General features: G+C 50.8%; 1 protein-coding gene across 2 annotated transcripts in view; it reads right to left on the bottom strand.

Moving 5' to 3' along the window:
- The window catches only part of TRANK1 (tetratricopeptide repeat and ankyrin repeat containing 1), a 1,265,441-nt gene that overhangs the window by 628,836 nt on the left and 614,249 nt on the right, over positions 1–22,356 (bottom strand). The window lies entirely within an intron of this gene.

Genomic DNA, 22,356 nt, shown 5'->3' with positions numbered 1-22,356 from the left:
AGCGGGCATTCTTTGTTTTATCTTGTTTAAGACAAACGATGTTTTCTTAAAATGTATAAGTTATTCCTCTCAGATAATCTGAGCCCTGGAACATTCCTATCCAATGAGTTCTACGTTGGCAAAATGGTGTACTTTTATTTCTTTTTCACCTTTGTGGGGAAAAAGAATCCATATCAGGATAATATGCTCCATATTTCAAGTTCAGGGAGGGATGCCAGGAACATCCTTGCTTTAAGCCGTCATTTGACCTAAAGTCTGCCCATATCTCACCAGACCTCAATTCAGAAGTTTAAATGGTGGTCACCAATGCTTGTGTCATGGCATGTATGCATTCTTGCATGCACCTTCTACCTGTCAAGTGCGGATACCACCAGTTAATCATTTCCTGTCTGCAGGTATTGATTGAAACTATCTTTTCTCATGAGGATTTTCATCACTTTCCTAGCTGCTTTTCTTTTTTTTTTTTTTTTAGTTTAAATCTTTTTATTGAAGGTTCAACACAACAGACATAGGATACATCAACATCTCGGACGAGCATGCGGTCGCCCTACCATGAGCTGCTTCCCCTCTTCTTCCATCAGCTGGGTCCGAAGAGGCTAAATGGTACATGTCCAGCAGAGCCCGGAGGCCCTGCATACGGAAGCGAATGGCAATCCAGTCTATCAAACATCCAACTCCCCCCCCTCCCCATTCCCACCCACATTTCCCCCTCCCCAGTGTGATAAGTGCGATGGCAACAGTTCGTTGTTTCTGGCATGACCACGGCGCTTAGATAGGTGAGCAAGGTTCCCCCTGAAAATCTCTTGGAAGTCTAAGTACTCTAAGATATTTTGGGCAAGTAATTTCGTGGAACTCCTCCGAGAGGAGGGAGACGAAAGGCTGCCACGTGTCCAGAAATGTGTCCCGTGTTTGGGTGAGGGAGGCCTGTATTTTCTCCATACCCATAACGTACCATAGGCGATGAAGCCATCCCGTGTGTGTAGGTTTCCTGGAGGTGCCCCACAGCGACAGGATATGTTGGGTGGCCGCCCCCATCGCCAGCCCCATCTGTTTGCCCCTGACCGATTTCAGAGGGAACGTGATGGCGTTGGGGAGGCCGAGGAGCGTGTATGCCGGGAATCGGGGGATTTCGGTGTCGAAGTGTTTGTCAAAGCTGTGGAGCACCTCCTCCCAGTACCCTTGAACCTCTGGGCATTCCCACAGGATGTGAGTGAGTGTCCCTTGTTGCCCGCAGCCCCTCCAACATCCTGGGTCTCTGCGTGGGTTACCCTGATGAAGCCGGGCCGGCAAGAGTTGCCAGTAGTACGCTATTTTCACGGCCGCTTCCTTACTGGCTACATTGCGGGCGGTGTGGTGGGCCCTGAAATAGATGTCTTGCCACTCCCTATCTGTGAAGGCGCGCCCAAGTTCGTGTTCCCATCTATTCTGTCCCGCCGACCGAGCAGCAGGGGAAGGTGGGCCGATCATCGTGTACAGGTCTGTGATTGCGTGTCTGTCGTTTTGTTTCGTGTGAAGCCAGCGTTCATAGACTGTCAGGGGTCTGCCTACTTGAGGTTGCACGTCTTTCTCCATAAGCCAGTGCCTAATCTGGAAGTATTGGAAGCGTTGTATCTGTGGGAGCGTGTAATAGTCCTGCAGAGTGCAGATTGTCATAAAGCCCTCGGGGGTGAAGAGATTGCCAGCCGCTTTGCATTCCGAGTCACGCCACTGCGGGAATGACCGTGGGGCCATACCCGGAGGGAACGCAGGGTTGTCAAACAGGGGGGACATCGGGGACGGGAATGTGGTGAGGCCTTTTGGTACCGCTACTTTGTCCCAAACTTGCATCACCGTTCTCGTGATAGGGGATTTCTTGAGGTGTGAGGGCCTGTCCTTGCGTCTCAGGAATGGGATCTTCCATAAGGACATCTGGCCCATGGCGCGATCCTGAAACAACCACCGTTTTTCGGATTCGGGCCTGTTCCATTCTAAGAGGTAGCGAAGCTGCGTCGCTTGAAAATAGCGAAGGAGGTCAGGCACCCCGAGACCGCCTTCCGCCGTGGCTCTTGTATTGAGGTCTCTGCGGAGGCGAGGACGCTTACCCGCCCACACAAAGTGTGTAATGGAGTCCTGCAGTTGTTTAAGTACTCCGATCGGGGGCGTAACTGGGATGGTCTGAAATAGGTATAAGATCTTGGGGAGCAGGGTCATTTTTACCGCTGCTACTCGTCCCAGCTAGGAGAGCGGCTGACGCCGCCATCTCGCAAGGTCTCCATTGAGGGCATTGGTCAACGTCGTATAGTTCTCCTCAACCGTTTGGGTGGTGCTTGGGGTCAGAGAGATGCCCAAGTAAGGTATAGACATCTGAACAGTTAAGTCGTCATATGTCCGTTGGTCATGTCGTGCCGCTTTCGCGTTCTGACCCAAGGGCAAGACTAGGGATTTCTCTAAGTTCATCTTGAACCCCGACACCGCACCGAAGCGCTCCACCTCTGAAAGGAAAGCCGGTACCGATGTCGAGGGGTCCTCAAGGGCCGCCAAGATGTCGTCAGCATATAGGCTTACGGTCTGTTGTTCGCCGCCAAAACGGACGCCTTTTACGGACCCGTTATCTCGGATCTGTTAGGCCAGGGGCTCGATGTACAGAGCAAAAAGCAGGGGCGAGAGAGGGCACCCCTGCCTGGTTCCCCTTCTAATGTCTAGGGGTTCCGAACGCACCCCGTTAACCGAGATCCTGGCCTGCGGGGTGGCGTAACAGCTAGCAACCCACGTGCGGAATCGGTCCCCGAATCCATATCACGTCAGGACGGCGTCCAAGTAACCCCAGTCCACCCTGTCGAACGCCTTCTCGGCATCCACTGACAGGAGGACCGCGTCGGAGTCATTGTAATGAGTTTTATCGATGACGTGGAGCAGTCGTTTAGTGTTGTCCGCGCATTGTCTATTGGGAACAAATCCCGCCTGGTCTGGCTCAATAATCCCTGGTAGACACGGGCCCAATCTAGCAGCCAGCACGCTAGTGAACAATTTTAGATCGAGGTTGAGAAGGGAGATGGGTCTGTATGCTTTGCATTGGGACGGGTCCTTACCCGGCTTAGGGATAACCACAATGTCCGCGTCCAGCATGTCTTGGGGGATGGAACCTCTACCCTGGAAGGAATTGAACAGTCTGGTCAACAACGGGGCGATTTGGGGGCAGAAAGCTTTGTAGAAGGTGGCCGAAAAGCCATCCGGGCCCGGGGCTTTTAGAGGCTTGAGACGCGCGATCGCGGAGATGACCTCCTCGGTTCTGATGGGAGCGTCAAGGGAGACCTTGACGTGTTCGTTCAGGGGCGTTATCTCTGCGTCGCGGAGGTAAGTGTCAATGAGTGTCTGCTCGGGCGGCGGTTCCGCCGTGTACAACGAGGCATAGAACCCGCGGAAGGCTTCCGCTATTTGGACATCGTCTTGGGCGATCGTCCCATCCTGAGCGTGGACGGGGGGTACCTTCGCCTTCAGAGTCTTAGCCTTGAGGCAACTCGCTAGTAGGCGCCCCGTTTTGTTCCCCCCCACATAGTACGTGTGGCGCAGCCTCAGGGCCGCGTACTCTGCTCTGTCCAGGTCTAAGCTGGCAAGCTGAGCCCTAACCGCCTTGAGCTATCTCCATATCCTGGGTGCTCCGGTCCGGCTATGGGCTTGTTCGAGATCAAGCACCCGTGCAGACAGGGAAAGCCTTTTTTCCTTCCTCGTCTTTGCTTCCGCCGCGGCCACCGAAATCAGCTCGCCCCTCATCACCGCCTTAAGGGCCCCCCATACCGCAGTCAAGGAAACCTCCGGGGTGTCGTTAGTCTGTAGATAGTCTATGATGCGGTCTTGGAGTCTCTGGGTCACCCCCTCGTGCTGCAAGAGGGTGTCGTTGAGTCGCCATCTACCTCTGCGTTTGTTAAGCGCAGGGGTCTGCAAGTGCAGTAGAAGTGCGTCGTGGTCCGATAGCGCCGCTGGGAGCACCTCTACATCTTCTGTCAGGGAAGACACGTCTGCGCTGCCAAAGCAATGATCAATGCGCGCGTAAGTGCATTGCATGTGGGAATAGAAGGTGTACCCCGGGGAGGTGGGGTGACGCGCGCGCCACAGATCTGTGAACCCCTCCTCTGACAGCCATCGGCTCCCCTCCCGTGTGATCGCCCCAGCAAACCCTTGTCGGTGGCCAGACCTGTCCATGTCGGGATTCATCACTAGGTTTGCGTCTCCTCCCACCAGTACCGCCCCAACATTGGGTTGTAGGGCGTCTGCTAGTGCCCCCTTTAGAAATGGTTCCTGCTTGGAATTTGGAGCGTACAGAGATCCAACTACCATGGCCAGCCCACCTATATGAAGTGTGTAAGCTAGGAATCTCCCTTTAATTTCAGCCACCCTGTCTCCCAAAGTCCCCTTGAAGTGACGTGCCACCAGAAGAGCCACCCCCGCTTTCTTCTCAAGGGTCGAGGAATAGTGTTGAGTCGGGAATGCCCTGGAGCGCATCCTGTGCCAGTCTTTGGAGAGTAAGTGAGTTTCTTGGAGCAGACAGATTTCGGCCCCCGAGTTTTCTAAAAAGGATAGGACGGCTCTGCGTTTTATGGGGTTGTTGAGCCCTTTCACATTTAAGGTGAGGATTTTCAGCGGAGGATTAGCCATTCATAGGAAGGTTGTAGGCTAGGCAGTATATGCGGTGTGCCCGAGGTGCGCCAGGTCCCCGTGTCAATTTGCGGCGACGTAAATGAACCACACCGGGACCCCAAAAAAAAAAAAACAACAACCCCCCCCCCCCAATTCGGAACCAACAAATCCCAGGGCCCCCCCCTCCCCCCCACCCCCCTTCCCTCCCCGTCTCCCTCCCTCTGGGGAACCCCAACTTGGAACCAAGTGAACTGAACCATAGTCCCGGTCCTGTTACTTCTCACAGGTCCGTAGAAGAGTGTCTATGGGAAACGTGACAGTGGCGGCCCTCTCCCGGCCCCCCGACCCCCCTTTCCAAAGCGAGGTGTGAGCAGTGGCCCTCTCATGCTGCTCACGGGGCTACAGTGGTATCTCGCTCCACTTCCTGTACCGCTGCTGCCCGTTCCTGAGCAATCGTCTCAGGATCCGGCATCAAGCGGGCCCCCCTCCTGCGTCTCCGTCTGACGTTCCGCCAAGCGCCCTGGCCTCGCTGCTCTGACCCTTCCTGAGAGCCATGTTGTGTGTCATCTTCCGAGTCCGAGGGATCCGGCAAGTCAATGCTCAGGAGAGAGCAGGTGTCCTTAAGGGAGCGAGGTTGGTGCAGCTTCCCCTGCCACTTAAAGATGATCCGGAACGGGTGGCCCCAGGAGTATGGTATTTCCTTCTCACGTAAAAAGGCGGTCACGGGTTTGAACTCGCGCCGCTTCTGCAGCGTGATGGCAGACAGGTCTTGGTACAGCGCCACAGTCACTCCCCGGAATTGCAAAGGTTGCTGCCGCCGGGCCTCTTGGAGGATCCGTTCCTTCAACGGGAAATCCGGGAGATAGGCCAGTATGTCGGGCGGGGGGGCCGGCGCACGTCTCGGCAGTCCAACCCTGTGTGCACGGTCTATGCGGACAGGAAAGTCCTCCGCTTCCCCCAACACTGCACGAAAGAGGGCCTGCAGGTATCCAGTGACACTGTTCCCCTCGGCATTCTGTGGCACATTCCGGACCCTAATGTTATTTCTTCGGGAGCGGTTTTCCAAGTCCTCCGCATGTGCCTGGAGGCCTACATGCTGCTCCTGAAGGCGGAGGACCTCTTGTTGCAAGTGCGTGAGCTCGTCACTGCGAGCGTGGCTGGACTCTTCCACCGCCGCTACCCTCTCCCCCAAGCCATCCAAGTCGCGGCGTAGCTCCCGCTGTTCCCCCGCAATGTCCTGCTTGAGAGCCTGGAAGTCATCCCTCAGAGTGTTAAATAGCGTTTCCAGGAAAGTGCGCGTGATGGGAGCCTCCCGTTCATCCTGCTGCTGCGAACTCGTGGCCGCTGGGGTAGGGGGGGGTGTCTGCGCCTTCCCTCCCTTGCTCGTGGGTTTCGCGAGCATGTCTGTGATGGTGCGGTTGGCTCTGCGGCTCGGGTTGGCCATACCTCCACCTGCCTCAGGTCTGTGTCTCGGTCTGCTCCGGGGGGGAAGTCCGCTCCCCGCCTCACTCGTCCAGCGCAAGGCCACCGACCGAGCCCTGGCGGCCTCCGATCCTCCCCCACCGGTACCTCGGGGCCTCTCCTCTCCACAGAGCCCAACGGCCCCCGCTTTCAGAGCCTCTGCTGTCTCAAGTGTTCCTCACCGGGGGCTCGACCACTCCACCCCCCGAGAACCGCGGCCCGTCTCCGCGGGTTCCTGGCACCCCGGGCCTCCCTAGTAGATCGTGTGCTTTGGGGGCACTGTTTCTGCTTCTACCGGTCCCACCCCACCTTCAATGCTCCGGTGGGGGGCCAGCCTCTTCACCCCAGTGCCACGGGGCCCAGGTCCCCCCTTCAATGCCCCCCGGGGCCGGGCCTCCGCACTGCAGCCGCAGTCCGCCTCCTATCCGGGGCCAGTCAACCACGTGGTTAGGGAGTCCATTAGCTCAGATCTCGTGCCCGTCCCTCTAGGCCGCGTTCTCAGTGCTCCGTGCTCCAGACCCCGCGCTAGGTCCCGCCCACACCCCCCGGGGCCCCCTGTTGCCTGCCGAGTGCCCACAATCTGCCGCTGCGGGGCCCCAGGGACGTGCGGGCCTACCTGTGAGTGTTTCCGTCGGGTTGGATCTCCGTGCTGCTGGGGGGCAGGGGCGCTCCTCGGCGAGTCTCTTGGCGCTCTCTGCTTCCACCGAGTCCGTCTGCCGCCTACCGCGTAGGCTATGTCGCCGCTGCCCCAGTCTGCCACTCCTCGCTGCCCTCACCAGGCCCAGTGCCGGGGCCCCGCTCCGGGCAGAACGCCGCTGTGGTGCCAGACGGAGAGCGGTCCCGCCGCCGCTGTCGCCCCTCCGCCGGTATGGGGCCCAAGGCTCCTGAGCAGGACTTCTGGCGCGCTCCCAGCTCCCGCCTGGTGTCCCGATGTCTCTGCGGGTGAGGGCCTGGGGCGCTCCTGTAGGCCCAAGCCGGGGCCTCAATTAGTGGTGGTGCGGACGTGCACCGGCTCGCCACTTCCCGCTTCGCTGCAGGGCGGGCGCTCCGCCTGCCCGGGCTCCCGGGGGCCCGTAGACTGCCACGGGAGGGGGCACCGGTCTCTGCGAGTCCCCCCACCAGTGGGGCTGATCCGCGGCGCTTCCCTGGTCTCTCCGCTTCGGGCTCGCCCCGGCCGAGGCCCCTCCGCACTCGGCGGCTACACGCCAGCCGCGCCAAAACCGCTCACCACCGCCCGTTTTCAGACGATCCCCAAGCCAGTGGGGTCCGGTCGCCTCGCTCGGGTCAAGATGTGCTGATTTTCGGGGGCCACTGCTGTGGGGAGAGGGCTAACAGGGCACAGGGCCGGGGAGCCGAGGACAAGCACGTCCGTTCAGCTCGCCATCTTGGCCACGCCCCCCTGCTTTTCTTTTTTGTTAGCTTAGTTAATCAATGTTGCTCCATTGTCATGCTTTGCATGAAGTGCCACAGGTTCAGTTCAGTTCATTTCAACTTTATTCGGATACAACAGTACCCATAAAAGCGCACAAAACAAATACGTTACTTAAAATAACCATGGAGTTTAAAAATATTCAGTTTACAATTGCTAAAGTGACTTATGCAAAGCTATTCATCATGACAACACAGAAAAACAATAACATTTAAAAAATATTCAATCTGCAGATGCTAAAGTGACTTGTGCAAAGCTAATCATCCGGATGATACATATAAATTGGTAAGATGGAAAAGCATTACAGAATCTATTTGTAACAATGTCAAGAGTCCATCATACTTCTGTACTACCTTACTGCCGATTTTAGAAAAGTGCTGGTGCGGAAAATAAGATCGGCATCATCTAGTTCTACCATAGATCGATATGCTACCTCTAAACTGATTGGTCTTCTTTTGTTAAAATACAAACATAAAAACTGTTTAAAATATTTAATATAGTATTTGCAAAAAAATATGAAGTGCATGATAGTTTGCTCACTCTTCCCGTCACAAGGGCACAAGGGCACAAGTTCAAATTTGAATTATGGCTATAGCCAAGTGGAAAGCAGAGTGCAAAGCGAATGGTACCTGCTCTTAGACGAAAGAGTAAGCTTGTCTCCCATCGGCTCATTGGTAGAGACAGATACATATGGAGTGGGTGACTATACCGTTCGATGACCATGTAGTTACGCACAGTTATTTTCCTCACCTAAGCCGCCTCCCGCTCTGTCTTATATATGGAGTACAGAGCATTCTGCATTTCTTTTTTTACAACTGAGGCTGCAAGTGTAGAATCCCAGAAAATACTTTCCATATCCATATTTATGCTGCGTAAGCTATTCAGCACACCACTCAACCACGGGATTTCAAGATGCTTAGCACAACGTAAACAGTCCTTAATGATAAGCTGTGTCAGGGTAGCTGCTTCGTTCTTCCATAATACTATCTACAGGAGTGCCGGGCGAGCCCGAATAAAATCAGTAATAACATTAATGTTAAGCTCTTTGTGACGTATATATTGGGGGGTTGAGATTGGGACATTCAATATTTCCTGCAAAACCTGTTCTCCTCCTGTTGTATAACTGAGCAATTGACCGTACCCCATATCTCGGCGCCACATGTGGCTACCGGGGTGCACTGGAGTTTATACATTTTTTGTATAGCTAGTATTGCACCTGTGGTCTTAGGGCAGGTATGCTTAAAATCGAGTTGGTGGCCTTTGAGAACTTGCTCCTGGCGTGAGCTAGATGCTCACTCCAGGAGCTGTTCGCAGCAAAGGCCAATCCCAAATATACAAAAGACTTTACCGCGGTCATTTTATGGCCATCTATTATGATGGTAAATAACCATTACTTCGCATCTTTTACTTCGCACTGCTTTTACTTAGCATTGTCTTTTACTTCGCATGCTTTTACTTAGCATGCCTTTACTTCGCATATACCGTTACTTCGCATATACCGTTACTTTGCATTAGAAGAGTGGACCACGGGCAGAGAGAGGTAAGTAGGGCAGTGTAGTTAGGATAGTGTAGTAGTGTATGTGTAGTGTAGGGGGTTGTAGTGTATGTGTAGTGTAGGGGGGTAGTGTTTTAGGGTTTAGGGTAGTGTTGTAGTGTATGTGTAGTGTAGGGGGTAGTGTTTTAGGGTTTAGGGTAGTGTTGTAGTGAATGTGTAGTGTAGGTGGTAGTGTTTTAGGGTTTAGGGTAGTGTTGTAGTGTATGTGTAGTGTAGGGTAGTGTTTTAGGGTTTAGGGTAGTGATGTAGTGTAAGGTGTAGTGTTTTAGGGTTTAGGGTAGTGTTGTAGTGTATGTGTAGTGTAGGGGGTAGTGTTTTACGGTTTACGGTAGTGTTGTAGTGTATGTGTAGTGTAGGGTAGTGTGTTATGGTTTAGGGTGGAGTTGTAGTGTATGTGTAGTGTAGGGTAGTGTTTTAGGGTTTAGGATAGTGTTGTAGTGTATGTGTAGTGTTTTAGGGTAGTGTATGTGTAGTGTAGGGGGTAGTGATTTAGGGTTTAGGCTAGAGTTGTACTGTATGTGTAGTGGAGGGGGTAGTGTTTTAGGGTTTAGGGTAGTGATGTAGTGTATGTGTAGGGTAGAGGAAGTGTTTTAGGGTTTAGGGTGGTGTTGTAGTGTATGTGTAGGGGAAGTGTTTTAGGGTTTAGGGTAGTGATGTAGTGTATGTGTAGTGTAGGGTAGTGTTTTAGGGTTTTGGGAAGTGTAGGGGGCGTGGAGGATAGTGTTGGTGTGTAGGGACATTTAAAAAAAATAAAATCTTTATGCGTAGTAAAATCCTGCGAAGTAAAGTACTGCCAAGTAATGCCAATTTAATGCTTTAAATAGATTTTGCGAGGTAAAGGTATGCGTAGTAAAAAACGGCTAAGTATAGGCATTTGCGAAGTAAAAAATGCATGCTAAGTAATAGCATGCTAAGTAATGTCATACATTCATTATGATCAGGTGTATATCACGTTTTCGAGGGCCACTGCTCATTAAAAAGGATTTCTTAAAATGTACCCGCTAGATTTTTCATGTAATTATTAAAATTTTGAACAAGCAGGCGCAGTGAATTAGGAGTACGACCTATTAAAACTGCATCGTCGGCATAGAGCAGCACAGGGATGGGTTCTTTGTTAATGTATGGGACATCTTGGGTGGCCAGTTTCAGGGCAGCATTTAGACCATTGATATATATATAATAAAAAGCAGGGGGGCCAACACGCATCCTTGTCTGACCCCCTGCCAATGTCAATGAGTCCCGAGACCTCACCACCCGCCCCAATTCTTACTTGGGCCATAAGATCTCTGTGCAAAAAGGCCAAAAAGCTGACCAATGTTTCGTTCAGACCCTCCGCTAAGAGGATTGCCCACAGCTTTGATCTGTTCACTAGGTCAAAAGCTGTGGACAAATCCATGAAGGCCATATAAATCGGGGATTTCTTAGCAGTGGCATATTTGCCAATAATCAAGTTCAGGTTCAGGCATTGTTCCTTAGTTCCTACCTTACCCCTAAAACCCAACTGGCAGGGGTCTAAGATGTTATTTGCTTCAGTCCAGTCTACAATTTTATTGTAAAGAACTCTACCTAAGATTTTAAGGGTATTATCTATTAGGGAGATGGGGAGGTAGTTGCACGGACGTGATCTATCACCCTTCTTGAAGATCGGGACTATTATACTTATGGCCCATGTATCAGGTATCTTCGCCAGCATCAAATTATTAAAAATGTTCAGAAGCAAGGGGGCCCAAAAGGCCGGGTTCCACTTAATTAAATCTATGGGCAGCCCATCGGGCCCGGGCGCTTTGTTGCCCAAACTTTGATTGATTGCTTCGGTTACTTCTAAAATACTAATGTCTATAGGTACTGGTTTACAGAGAATAGGAGTTGAGTCAGATGGGGATGGAGCAGAGTAAATAGTTGAGAAATGGTCCACCCAAGCATCGCTAGTTATATTACAACTAATTGGCGTCAATGTCTGACCCATGGAGCGCACTTCTCTCACTGCTGCCCAAAAGATGTTACCATTTTTTAGGTTGGCAGCATCAGACAGTTTGTCCCAACGTTCCTTCAAAACTTAAATTTTCCTATTCTTCGTGGCCACCTTATATGCCTTTCTAGCCCGATTAACCATCATGGTGCATCTCGGGATAGCAGTTAGTGCCCTATGTAGGTTCCTGTTTGCTTCGGAACAGTCATCCTCTTGGATAGGTTTAGATAAGATGGTTTTCACCGTCTGGCAGATATTCCCGAAATTCTCTATGATCTGTGCTGATGGGGATTCAAGAGAAAGGCAGGAATTGATGAGTGGCATGTAGCCCTTTGCCAATGTCCTGAAAATTTCTATGTTATCAGCTCCCCTCCAGCATAGTCTTAGGTTATCAGTTGAGACCTGTAAATTTGCCGCCCCACATTCAGTCTGAAAGATAGGCCGCCTGGTTGTATATAATGTTACATGAATGGGATTATGATCCCCGAAGTCGGAGGGTACGACTACGGCGGCGGCCAGCTGTTTTTCAATTAAGGGCATACGAAGATATAATCTACTGTAGAACTACATCCCCTTCCCCTATATGTCGGATGGTTGCTTCTATCAGGACCTGCAACCAATCCATAACATTAGAAAGATTATGAGAATTGATCAGACTTTTGAGTTTTATGCCTCTACTAAGTGAGGATTATGCGCAGAGAGCTATGCCCATATCAAGGCCTGAACTATTAATTTTAGCATTAAAGTCACCGCCTATCAAAATACCCAGAGGGTCTCCCTTATCAGATTGATTATCTAGATCTGAAATAAAATCGAATAACTTTATAAAACTTTTATTAGGAACTGACTGAAAATCATTGTTGTAAAAAATAAAATTGAATGCCTCTTTTGTACAATACTAATTGGAAATCTAAGCTATGCGTTAAAATTACTTTAGAACTTCCACCAGCTGCCACATTAATTCCCATAAATAATCCCCCAGATGGCCTGCCCTTTCTGGGTATTTCTGAAGGGACACTGAAACAATGGAAACCCTCGATATATACATTTTCAGTCGCCCAGGTTTCCTGGAACATAAGAATGTCGTAATCCCTTATTGAATTTACCCATTCGATATTAGCCAATTTTGATCGAAGACCTGCCACATTCCAGCTCAGTATACTTAAACTAGTTCCATTATCCCTGTTTACTGGTTCTCCCCTCCCTTGGGTACGATGTAGTGGCGCCAATGTATCTTCAATTAGCGGGTTACTATCAACCGTGGAATCGGAAGGCTTGGTGGTCAATCTTGTTGGTCTAGGCTACAAAGACTTGATAATTGTTTGAGAGCTGTGTAATTGTTCTAAGGCTTCCATTGGGGGTACATGGTCGCTTATAAAAGTATCCCAGAGGAGAGCACAGATATCAGTTGGGGGGGGGGGGGGGCGTGGGGGCGGCTGAAGGTTTCATCAGTGACAGACAAAAGGTGACGAACCTGCTGAGGCCTTCTAAAATTTAAGACAACACAATCCCCCTGAATACATTTGTTTGACGGGCCTACCCACCCTACTCTTCTGCCAGGATGATGTCCTCCCTTCTATGTGGTTCAAAGTTTTTGTGCTTGTGGAACCGTCCACTTACTTTCTTTGCAAGTCATACCAGGACTCCCTCTGACCCTTTTTCAGTGATGGCCCTCCGCTTAATACCAGTTACATATGGAGCGGAGGCCGGTGGGAGGTGTAAAACATCTGGGTTGTTAGTGGCACTTGACTTGTTAGATGCTTGGGTTGCATCATTACTACCATCAGTAGGCCCTGGGGGGAGCATAAGGGGTCTGCTTTGATTTGCATTTCCCTGTGCGTGCTTACGGAAGGGATCCCTAAAGACAAACCACCGCTTCTACTGGCATTAGTAGCGTCTTCACCATTAAGCCTTGTCCCCCCCCCCTGTTCCCACATACGTCACTCGCCACTGCTTGAGATGGTATTGTAGTTTTGGCTATGGAGTTTGTGTGCGGGCCTTGTCATGGGTTAAAGACCAGACAGCATGGGTTGCAAAGCAGTTATACCCTCTCCTACCCTTTTTATGTTTACTGCTACATCGTTTATTTTATGCATGTCTTCCATTGGCCGTCAAGTTTCTTTGCAAAAACCCCCATTAAGGCGTCTACTTAGATTCAAAGCCTTCCTCAGGGTGTCCAAAATTCAATGCCCATATCAGTTGTGTTAGGGCCGTTGGCAAGATAAAATCAGTCTGGTTGGAAATGGTGTTGGTGGGCCTTGCCTCGAGTGTTCCATTACCAGCCCTCCTTCGTTGTTCCTTAGGACATCTGTATTTGGTTCAGTTGTCTTTTTTCTAAGTTCCACCTGATTGGGTTTTGGAGCGTTTTTCTTCCCACCCGATGTTGAAGCAGTCGGTACCTGCCGTTTAATTACCTTGCTCCATGTGTTGCTCGCCGGGGCATATGGGTCCAGGGTATTCGGTGAAGAATTTATTATCTCAATGTCTGGACTCAAAGGCACAGGTTTGGCTCTCGAGTTGGCAGAGGACAGTGGATCGTTGAGGCCCCCCAAAGACAAGCGTGATTGAGGCATGGCAAGATCTAAGGATAGCCGTCTCTCAGTTGCCTGGATTTGGTGGATGAGCACCGATTCAGCCCTTACAATAAAATTGTCCATTGTGCCTGCTGCCCCCTTCCGTTTGCTCAGGTTAGACATACTTTATGTAAAAATTATAAGACACCAGAGTAATATATGAGTGGCGATTTTACCTTAATTTTCTGGATCGCTGAGCCTTTAGACGTAAACGTCAAGAGGGGTGGCTCAGCCCGGCCTCTTCTAGCCCCGGGCGGCTTAGCCCGGCGCCGCCCGCGCGTGTCCCGATGGACGGGAGGCGTTCCGCTGTTAAGTGGCACCTCCGGGCGCAGGCTGTGGCGTCACCTGTGCGCCGGTGGACGCTGGAGCACCTGGGGGATGTGGTCTTCTGCCGTTGCCCTCATGGCGCTGGGAAATCGCGGTGCTGCCCCGCCGCCGTTGCCCTCACGGCTGGAGCTGTTCAATGTTTTTAAAGTTCACCTTCTTTGGCCCATCAGAGCTCTCGGCGCTCCGCTGTTAAGTAGCGCCTCCGGGCGCAGGCTGAGGCGTCACCGGTGCGCCGGTGGTTGCTGGGGCACCTGGGGGATGTGGTCTTCTGCCGTTGCCCTCACGGCGCTGGGAAATTGCGGTGCTGCGCCGCCGCCGTTACCCTCACGGCTGGAGCTGTTCAATGTTTTCAAAGTTCACCTTCTTTGGCCCCTCAGAGCGCTCGGCGCTCTGCTGTTAAGTAGCGCCTCCGGGCGCAGGCTGTGGCGTCACCGGTGCGCCGGTGGTCGCTGGGGCACCTGGGGGATGTGGTCTTCTGCCGTTGCCCTCACGGCGCTGGGAAATCACGGTGCTGCCCGGCCGCCGTTGCCTTCACGGCCGGAGCTGTTCAATGTTTTTAAAGTTCACCTTCTTTGGCCCGCCAGAGCGCTCGGCGCTCCGCTGTTAAGTAGCGTCTCCGGGCACAGGGTGTGGCGTCACTGGTGCACCGGTGGTCGCTTGGGCACCTGGGGGATGTGGTCTTCTGCCGTTGCCCTCACGGCGCTGGGAAATCGCGGTGCTGCCCCGCCGCAGTTGCCCTCATGGCCGTAGCTGTTCAATGTTTTTAAAGTTCACCTTCTTTGGCCCCACAGGTAGTTTACAGCAGCTGACCTGCATACCCACGCTGTGTTCTATCTGGAGAACGGTTCATGCATTAGTTCTCTTGGCCAATACTCTGGTAACATGTTTCTACTTAGCCATCAGGTATGCGGAGTAAAGGCGGCTAGCATCCATTAATTTTATCTGTCAGAAGTTCTGAGCTAAAGTACAACTACTCTTAAACAACACCTTGTACTAAGCACCTTTTTTGTCAATGAGACAGCAAGGCTTCCTTCTCAAATGCACTCTTGCAGGGAGATCACCATAGCTATCTATATGGAAAACAAGATTGTAATCATGGGAAGATGAAAGCCCTGGACAGAAAAACATATTTTCCCCCCTACCTAATGGCTTCTTCTGGCTGAGTCATGTTTTCAGGTTACATGTATGGTGCGCATATGGCCCACATTAACGATCTTTCTGGAACTGCAGCATCCACTGCTGCACTTACACCGTCAAATGAGATTCATGACCCAGTCTGGATGCTGGTTCACCAGTCAGCCAAAGTTTTGTGATGTTCAGTTAGTAGCTGTCTATAGAATGTACAACATTGGACCGTTGTACAAAGAGTTTGAGCTCTCTTCCCTCTCTTGACATATTGCCAGAACCACGTCTCATCAGCTCTGTTCACTCCAGACGTTTGTACCAAGGATTGACCGGTCTCATGGGTGCCCGACTATTGATTTTCTGCTGATGAGTCCCATATTGTTTCTCAATCCTCCTCCTGCGGCTAGAGCAAAAAATGGGGATATCCTTTTGAATAATTCAACAGGTCTTTATTTACATGTACTACCAGATATATCATATTCAATGTGTTTATTAGCCTCAATTCTAGTGATACAAGTGCGGCAAAGAAATCTAACTTACTGGATTACCAAAGTCCTTATTTAGAAAGGCTGACTTGCAAGTAACAGCAGGTTTGAGATTATCAGGATATTCCTGCAACAGTGAAGATAGTGACACCTACAGTGGATCCAAAGTGAAGAACCTCTATTCAAGAGGAGAGGAGTGAATATTGCGTTCCTCCAAGAGCGATACCTAACAGCAATCGAAAGTGGTAAGCTACAACACAAATGGAGGAGTTAAATCTTACTATACATACTTTTCAGCGGATGCAGAGATCTGGCTAATACCTGATACACCGTTCACACTAGAAGACATGCGCATTGACCACGCAGAACGCTATGTCCTGCTAAGTGAACTATCAGATCACTTGTTTTGGGTAGCCTTGTTTTTCCAAAGTAGAGCAGTCAAGTTTTTTAGATGAGATCTCCTAGGTACTCTTGGATTGACTGCGGTGCTAGGAGGAGACTTTAACTGCATCATAGACAAGACATTAGACTGGCCAGATCCACCTCTGCAGTTTGCACTGACACAGGGCATCTCCAAGGCCCTGAGAGAACCTGGCTTACTCACTGGTCTTAAATGGACTCCTGGTGCTGCAGGAATGAGGGAAAACCCTATTGGCTCACTGCTCGATAGAACCGGGCTTCAAGTGAAGCAAAAACATTTGTCAATACCCAATTGGAAACTCTAAACACTGTGGCTGGAAGAAACAGTTTTTAGGGCTGAAATACAATAGCAAATAATTGATTATTTCTACACTAATGTAGACACAGCATTCTCCGACCTAGCTGAGTGAGAAGCATTTAAAGTTGTAATCCAGGGGTCTGTATTCTTTCCACAATAGTAATCCAGAGGAAACTGGAGAGAGAGCTCCGGAATACAGAACAGCAAATACATGACTTAGAGATGGAAGAAGTCTCCAATCCAACTGAGAGAAATACCCTTTCTAAGTAGAGAACAGCACACAAAAAGAACAGAGTGCATTCGGTGCATCAACTATGCAAAGTATGCAGAGCTATCGCACACCAAGGCCTGTAGGCCCAGTAGTTGCTAACATGGCTTATGAAACCGCCTCCTTTAATAGCCTGGTGAATGCAATACGTCCTTTTCAAAGTAGCTAAATGACTAGCTTACTGGTTGCTGGACTGCTTTTTTGACATAACACTCAGTATGTCAACCTAAAGAACTATGTACACATAACTCACAAAGTGATTACAGAGCACAGAAATAGGTTTTGTAAAGTTTTCCCCGAGATCTCTGAACTATCTAATATGTTCTTTGGGATGCAAGGAAGACCTTGTTAAACTGTTGCCCTATCCATAGTGATGAAAACGTGTAGGCTTACTCGAGTAATACCCGAATGCCAGAATGTTTTACTTTTTTTGAGGCTACTATCTATGAAGTAATCACATACAGATTTGAAAATGTAAGGTTATCCTTTGAAAGTACCACATTTATTGGACTTTACCATGAACATTTTTGCAGTAGGCTCTTGAATGATCTCCAGCCCCCAATAGGGCTACAGTGCCTACCAATGATATGCGCCGGCTTAACGGCGCCAAATAATTGCTTGCCTCGACATTTTATCGCTGGGTGTCCTCTACCCAAAAGCGTGCCCATAGACGAAACACCTGGTTTAAAAAGGAATGCAGGGGGTGTGGCCAAGATGGCGGTCGGATAAGACGTACTTCTGTGTCTATCCAACTCTGCTGATACTAGCATTGCCCCAACTTCCTCTCCATGGAACCTTGCTGGGGGAACGCCTGCTGACCCTGTTCTGAAGCCCCAGGGACCCAGTGAGACCAAACAAGAGGCGAACAACCGTCGCTTAGAGCCCCCGGGCGATGCAGACGAGAGCGGGCCCTGCCTGGACTGATGCCTATATAGAGCTGTGCAGCGTCCTTGCGTGCTCAGCCTCGATGCAGTGGAAGGGCGGATATTGGCCCCCTGGTGAGACCGGACGAGGGATCAGAGGACCCGGAGGCTCTGGCTGCACTTACCTCCTGAAGGAGACCGCCCTGAGCTGCTCTCCCACCATCCGCGGCATAAGAACAGGCCCAGGTGCCTTAGGACGGGCGTCGCTCATCTGAAGTGTGCGACACAGCTCCGAACCGGGAGCAGCCGTACAGCACACGAGATCGCTGGCCCTGTGTTGGAGGGGCGTCATGGTCTGTTTCGATCTTGAATTAGATCAGAGGACCCCCTGGACATTCGCTGTGGAGTTGAGGCCGCTGCCCCTAGCACGTTAAGTGCGGAGCGCGCTTGGTGGTGACACCGGCTGACAACGGGCCTAGTCTTCCAACTTTAAACCGCACGAAGAGGCGCAGGCCAGTAGAGGCCTTGCTGTGATGTCCCCAGGCCTGTGCATTGCATGGGAGAGAGCGGTGTGCCCATACCGCTCTGGATCCAGATTGCCTGTGGGGGGTGACTCACGGAAGGCTTTGAAGTTCTATTTCGGACTTGGCAGCGCATCGGCGCTGGATAGCCATGGGATACCCTCCTACTCCTTCCCAGGCGGTGGTCTGACCAGCTCACGCCGCACCAACATTCCCCATAGGGTTTACGATCATCTGAGGGGGAGGCCGACACTCCAGAGGTGTGGGCTGAGAATGAGGTACCCCATGGTTTGACACGAGGGGAGCCATTGCTGCGCGGCCTCTAGCAGCAGAGGGTCCGGTTCAGTTGCACCCCTAAGGAGCCCAACATCCTGAGACAGCAGTACAACACCCAAACAGGTACGCCTAGGTCACGGAACGCAACCTCACCCCCTGAATGGGAGACGCAGCCTTGAATCCCCACACATAGTTGACGCTTGTAGCGAGTGATATCTCTGTGGGTTGGCATGCAGATCGCATCCCGGGGCATCTAGGAACCTCAGTGACACACGCCCAGCTTCAGGGGGCTTTCCCGGGTAGAATGGCGCCTGTCTGCTCGGAATTAGCGCAGCAGAGCCCCCCCGGCGAAAATGCAGCATAAAACTGACACAATGCAACGAACCGAACAAAGGAAGAAGGTTCAGTGATGGCAATGCTGATGAAACCGCCTTTATCCGGGACCCACACTGGGGCTATGTGGGATGGAGAGGGACAACAAGAGGCCGTAGAGGACGCGGAAGCACCTGCCACAATAGCATTCATGACCGCCCTGATTACGTCCCAGAGCGAAGACCTACAAGAGCTGAAGAGGCAACTGTCCACCGAATTTAAGGAGGTGAAGCATGACCTAGAGGAGGTGGGAGGCCTTGTAACGACCTTGGAGGGAGTGCAACTCTGGCAGAGACGAAGAGCTTGAAATGATGCAACAAGAAATAATTTGATTAAAGGACCAGCATATAGAATTCCAAGCCCATGCGGAGAACCTGGAAAATCAATCTAGGCGCAATACCATCTACGTCAGGGGTGTACCAACGAACGCGGAGTGTGAAGACATCAAGCCTATGTCTTGGCACTTTTCCGCCATCTCTTGGGGTGACCACGACAACCCCGATATTCAGATTGACCGGGTGCACCGCGTAGGACAACTAAGGAGTGGCAAAGCTACCCCTGCAGACATATTGGCATGTGTCCGCGACTTTCAAGTCAAAGAGCTGATCATTCACCGGGCCAGGGAGGCACACCAGGTACAGACACTCACTGACCGTCTTTCAGGACCTTTCCATGAACACACTTTTCAAAAGAAGGGAATTCCAGTCAGTCACAGACGTAGGCATATATTTTTTGAGCAGCGACCGCTGTGGTAGACTGTTTGCACAAAGGTCTAGGGCCAACAACTGCAATCGCCTCAGTGAGCTGGCGCAGAAGTATACTCAGACGCACAGCTAGTTGAGACATTTAAGAATGTCTAACAAACTCTGTATTCTGACACAGATCTGGAAAATCACAAGACTCACACTTAACTCACAGACTGCCCATTTACCTGCCTCCCTGCAACAATTGCAGCCCAACTCAACCAACCGATACAAATAGAAGAGGTGGTCTCAGCAATAGCTTGCCTAAAAGTGCAGAAAGCCCCAGACCCGGACGGGTTCCCAGCGCTATTCTACAAAGCCTTCTGCCGGGAGCTGGCACAATTCCTGGCGGGGCTGTTCAACTCGTTCCTTGAAACTAGCACGCTCACTGAATCCATGTTGGAAGCCTAAATCTCAGTCATTCTTAAACCTTCTAAAGATCCCAGCAAGTGCGGGTCCTACCGGCCCATCTCCTTACTAAACAGTGATGCAAAACTATTCGCCGGGATTTTGGCTGCCTGGTTAAATCCGCTGAAAGCGGGACATGGGGATCCAGACCAGGCGGGTTTTATTCCCACACGCCAAGGAGGCGACAATATCAAAAGACTCCTCCATGTCTTGTATGGGATTCATAGATCCCAAAAAGAAGCACTTCTCCTGTCAATAGACACTGAAAAATTGCTCAACAGGGTCAGATGTATCCCTGATACGCTGTGCCATTCCAGGTTTGGAGAAGGGTTTATAAAGTGGGTTGGCTGCATTTATAAAGTTCTCTGGGGATTTGTTGGGGTGAACGGAACATCGTCCGGCACGTTCCCAATAGCTCAGGGCACCAGACAAGGCTGCCCTTTGCCCCCCTTTCTTTTTGCTCTCTACATGGAACTGCTACCACAAAAGATATGGGACAATCCACAAATTGAGGGCATTAAGTTCGGAAAGGCCTCCCATAAAATTAGCCTTAATGCAGACAATGTGGTCCTCTCGCTGATGAACGCAATGTCTTCCCTGCACGCTTTGCTCAATGAGCTTTAAAGCTTTGGGGAACCCTGGGCTTCAAAGTCAACTTAAACAAGTCACAGATTTTAAATCTCTCAGTACCCCCGGGGCAAGGAGAGGCCCTCCGGAATAAATTCCTGCTGCACTGGTCAGAAAATTCCATACGCTATCTGGGCATTCTGCTGGCCCCCACTAAACCTAGGACCCTAGTGCTTAACTAAGCAGCACTCATAGACCAGAGGCCCAAGGCCCTAGATGGGTGGTCCCGTCTGAAACTGGTGTGGTTCGGACGTATTGCAGTAGTTAAGATGACGGTACTCCCCCGCATCCTGTACATCTTCCAAACTCCCTTGCTGTCACCACCTATGAGGGCTCTCGGCAAACTACAACTGGCAATAAATACATTTGTGTGCAGGGGGAACCACTTCTGACAATCGCTCAACTGACACAAACTAAGAAAGAGGGAGGGTTGGGGTTACTATTGATTCATAGGTATCTGCAGGCAGCACACCTCCGCTATGTAGTCGACTGGAACCGCCTACTCTTGGAGAAACACTGGTCCTTTATGGACCAAACTGTAGCAGGCATAAATATCTGGGGGGAAGCTTGGCTCCCACGTAAACACAGGGCGTGGGGACTATACTCCTCCCAGGTAATCTCATCCACTATGAAAGTATGGAATGCAATAGCCAAAAAGAGGGTCCTAACAACGTTCCCATCTCCGATGTCCCCAATTATGGAGAATCCTGATTTTCCCCAGGGACAAGGCTCGGAGGTGTTCCATATGTGAAAAGAGCTAGGGTGCAAACGGGTGGGTTCCTTGTTCGACCTCGTTGGGATTATTCCTTTTTAGCAACTGAGACAGGAGTACGCCCTTCCGCAAACTGACTATTTGAGCTGGGTCATCTCCCCGGAATCCCAGGCGGCGGCCTCAAGACCATTAACGGCCTTTGAAAAGCAGTTAATACGCAAACACGACAATAAGCATCTCATCGCGGAGCTCAATGCAATGCTCTCCACTGGGAAAGTGAACCAAAGTTAAGCTTCGTTGGGAGGAAGAAATGAGCAGAGCACACTCTGATAAAGAATGGACAGACGTACACCACAGAGCACATTGCACGGCCCATAACATTGCAGGGTCAGAGTCTGCCTACAAAGTGATAACGTATTGGTATTACCCCATGCCCCGTATACATAACTGGGACAAGAATCACTCGGTAAACTGCTGGAGGGGTGCGGCCTAACAGGCTCTCTGGTGCACCTACTGTGGTATTGTCCGCGGTTGGTTCATTTTTGGGAGCTGGTTCTAGACGATATAGACAAAGCATTTAACAACGCACTTCCACGTTTTCCAGCATATACTCTATTGGGACTGTCGAACCCTTTGACCTTCCCGCTATGCTCCTTAAGGAGAAGAGAGATTGAACTAGCTCTACTGGCAGCACATCAGGTAATTTTAGCCTGATGGGGCACTGACAATATACCAGACCACAAAGCATGGCTACACAAACTTTGGGTAATACTAGCCATGGAATGCAAATCCCTGGTGGTGAAGCACAAGGCAGAATCCTACAACGAGCTATGGGCCCCCTTTCTCCAGTCTCTCTCGACAGACCTGCAAAAGGCCACATGTCCCAAAAACCTACAAATTCTAAGACTCCTCCCAGGAAGCGAAGCAAAGGCTGTGTCAATTCCATAGATGGTGCCCAAAGATCAACAAAGATTCTAATTGGCATGCATGCTCTATATGGCCTAGGGGGATAGGCGATTTGTGCAGGAAAAGGGTGGGGGGGGGGCGGATTCCCCTGGGGGTATTCGGTAGTCCTATTCATTTGTGTTGTTGTATTATTTTATTATGAATATGGTCCTACTATCGCTGCCAGCCTCAGGGTTGTAGGCGCAAAGCTGTGTAGAACTGCACTCCTGAATATTTGCTGCCGGCCAATGGTTGTAGGCACTCAGCTGTGTTATTGACGCTCTGGATCTTGCTGAATCAACAGATTGGTTTCATAAAAAGGAATGCAGACAAGGGTGAAGCTTATTGGCTGTGGACTTGAAAAC

The sequence above is a fragment of the Lissotriton helveticus genome, chromosome 4_1, assembly GCF_964261635.1.
Source record: "Lissotriton helveticus chromosome 4_1, aLisHel1.1, whole genome shotgun sequence".
Classification (NCBI taxonomy): domain Eukaryota; kingdom Metazoa; phylum Chordata; class Amphibia; order Caudata; family Salamandridae; genus Lissotriton; species Lissotriton helveticus.
This window is presented reverse-complemented; position numbering and strand designations above follow the sequence as displayed.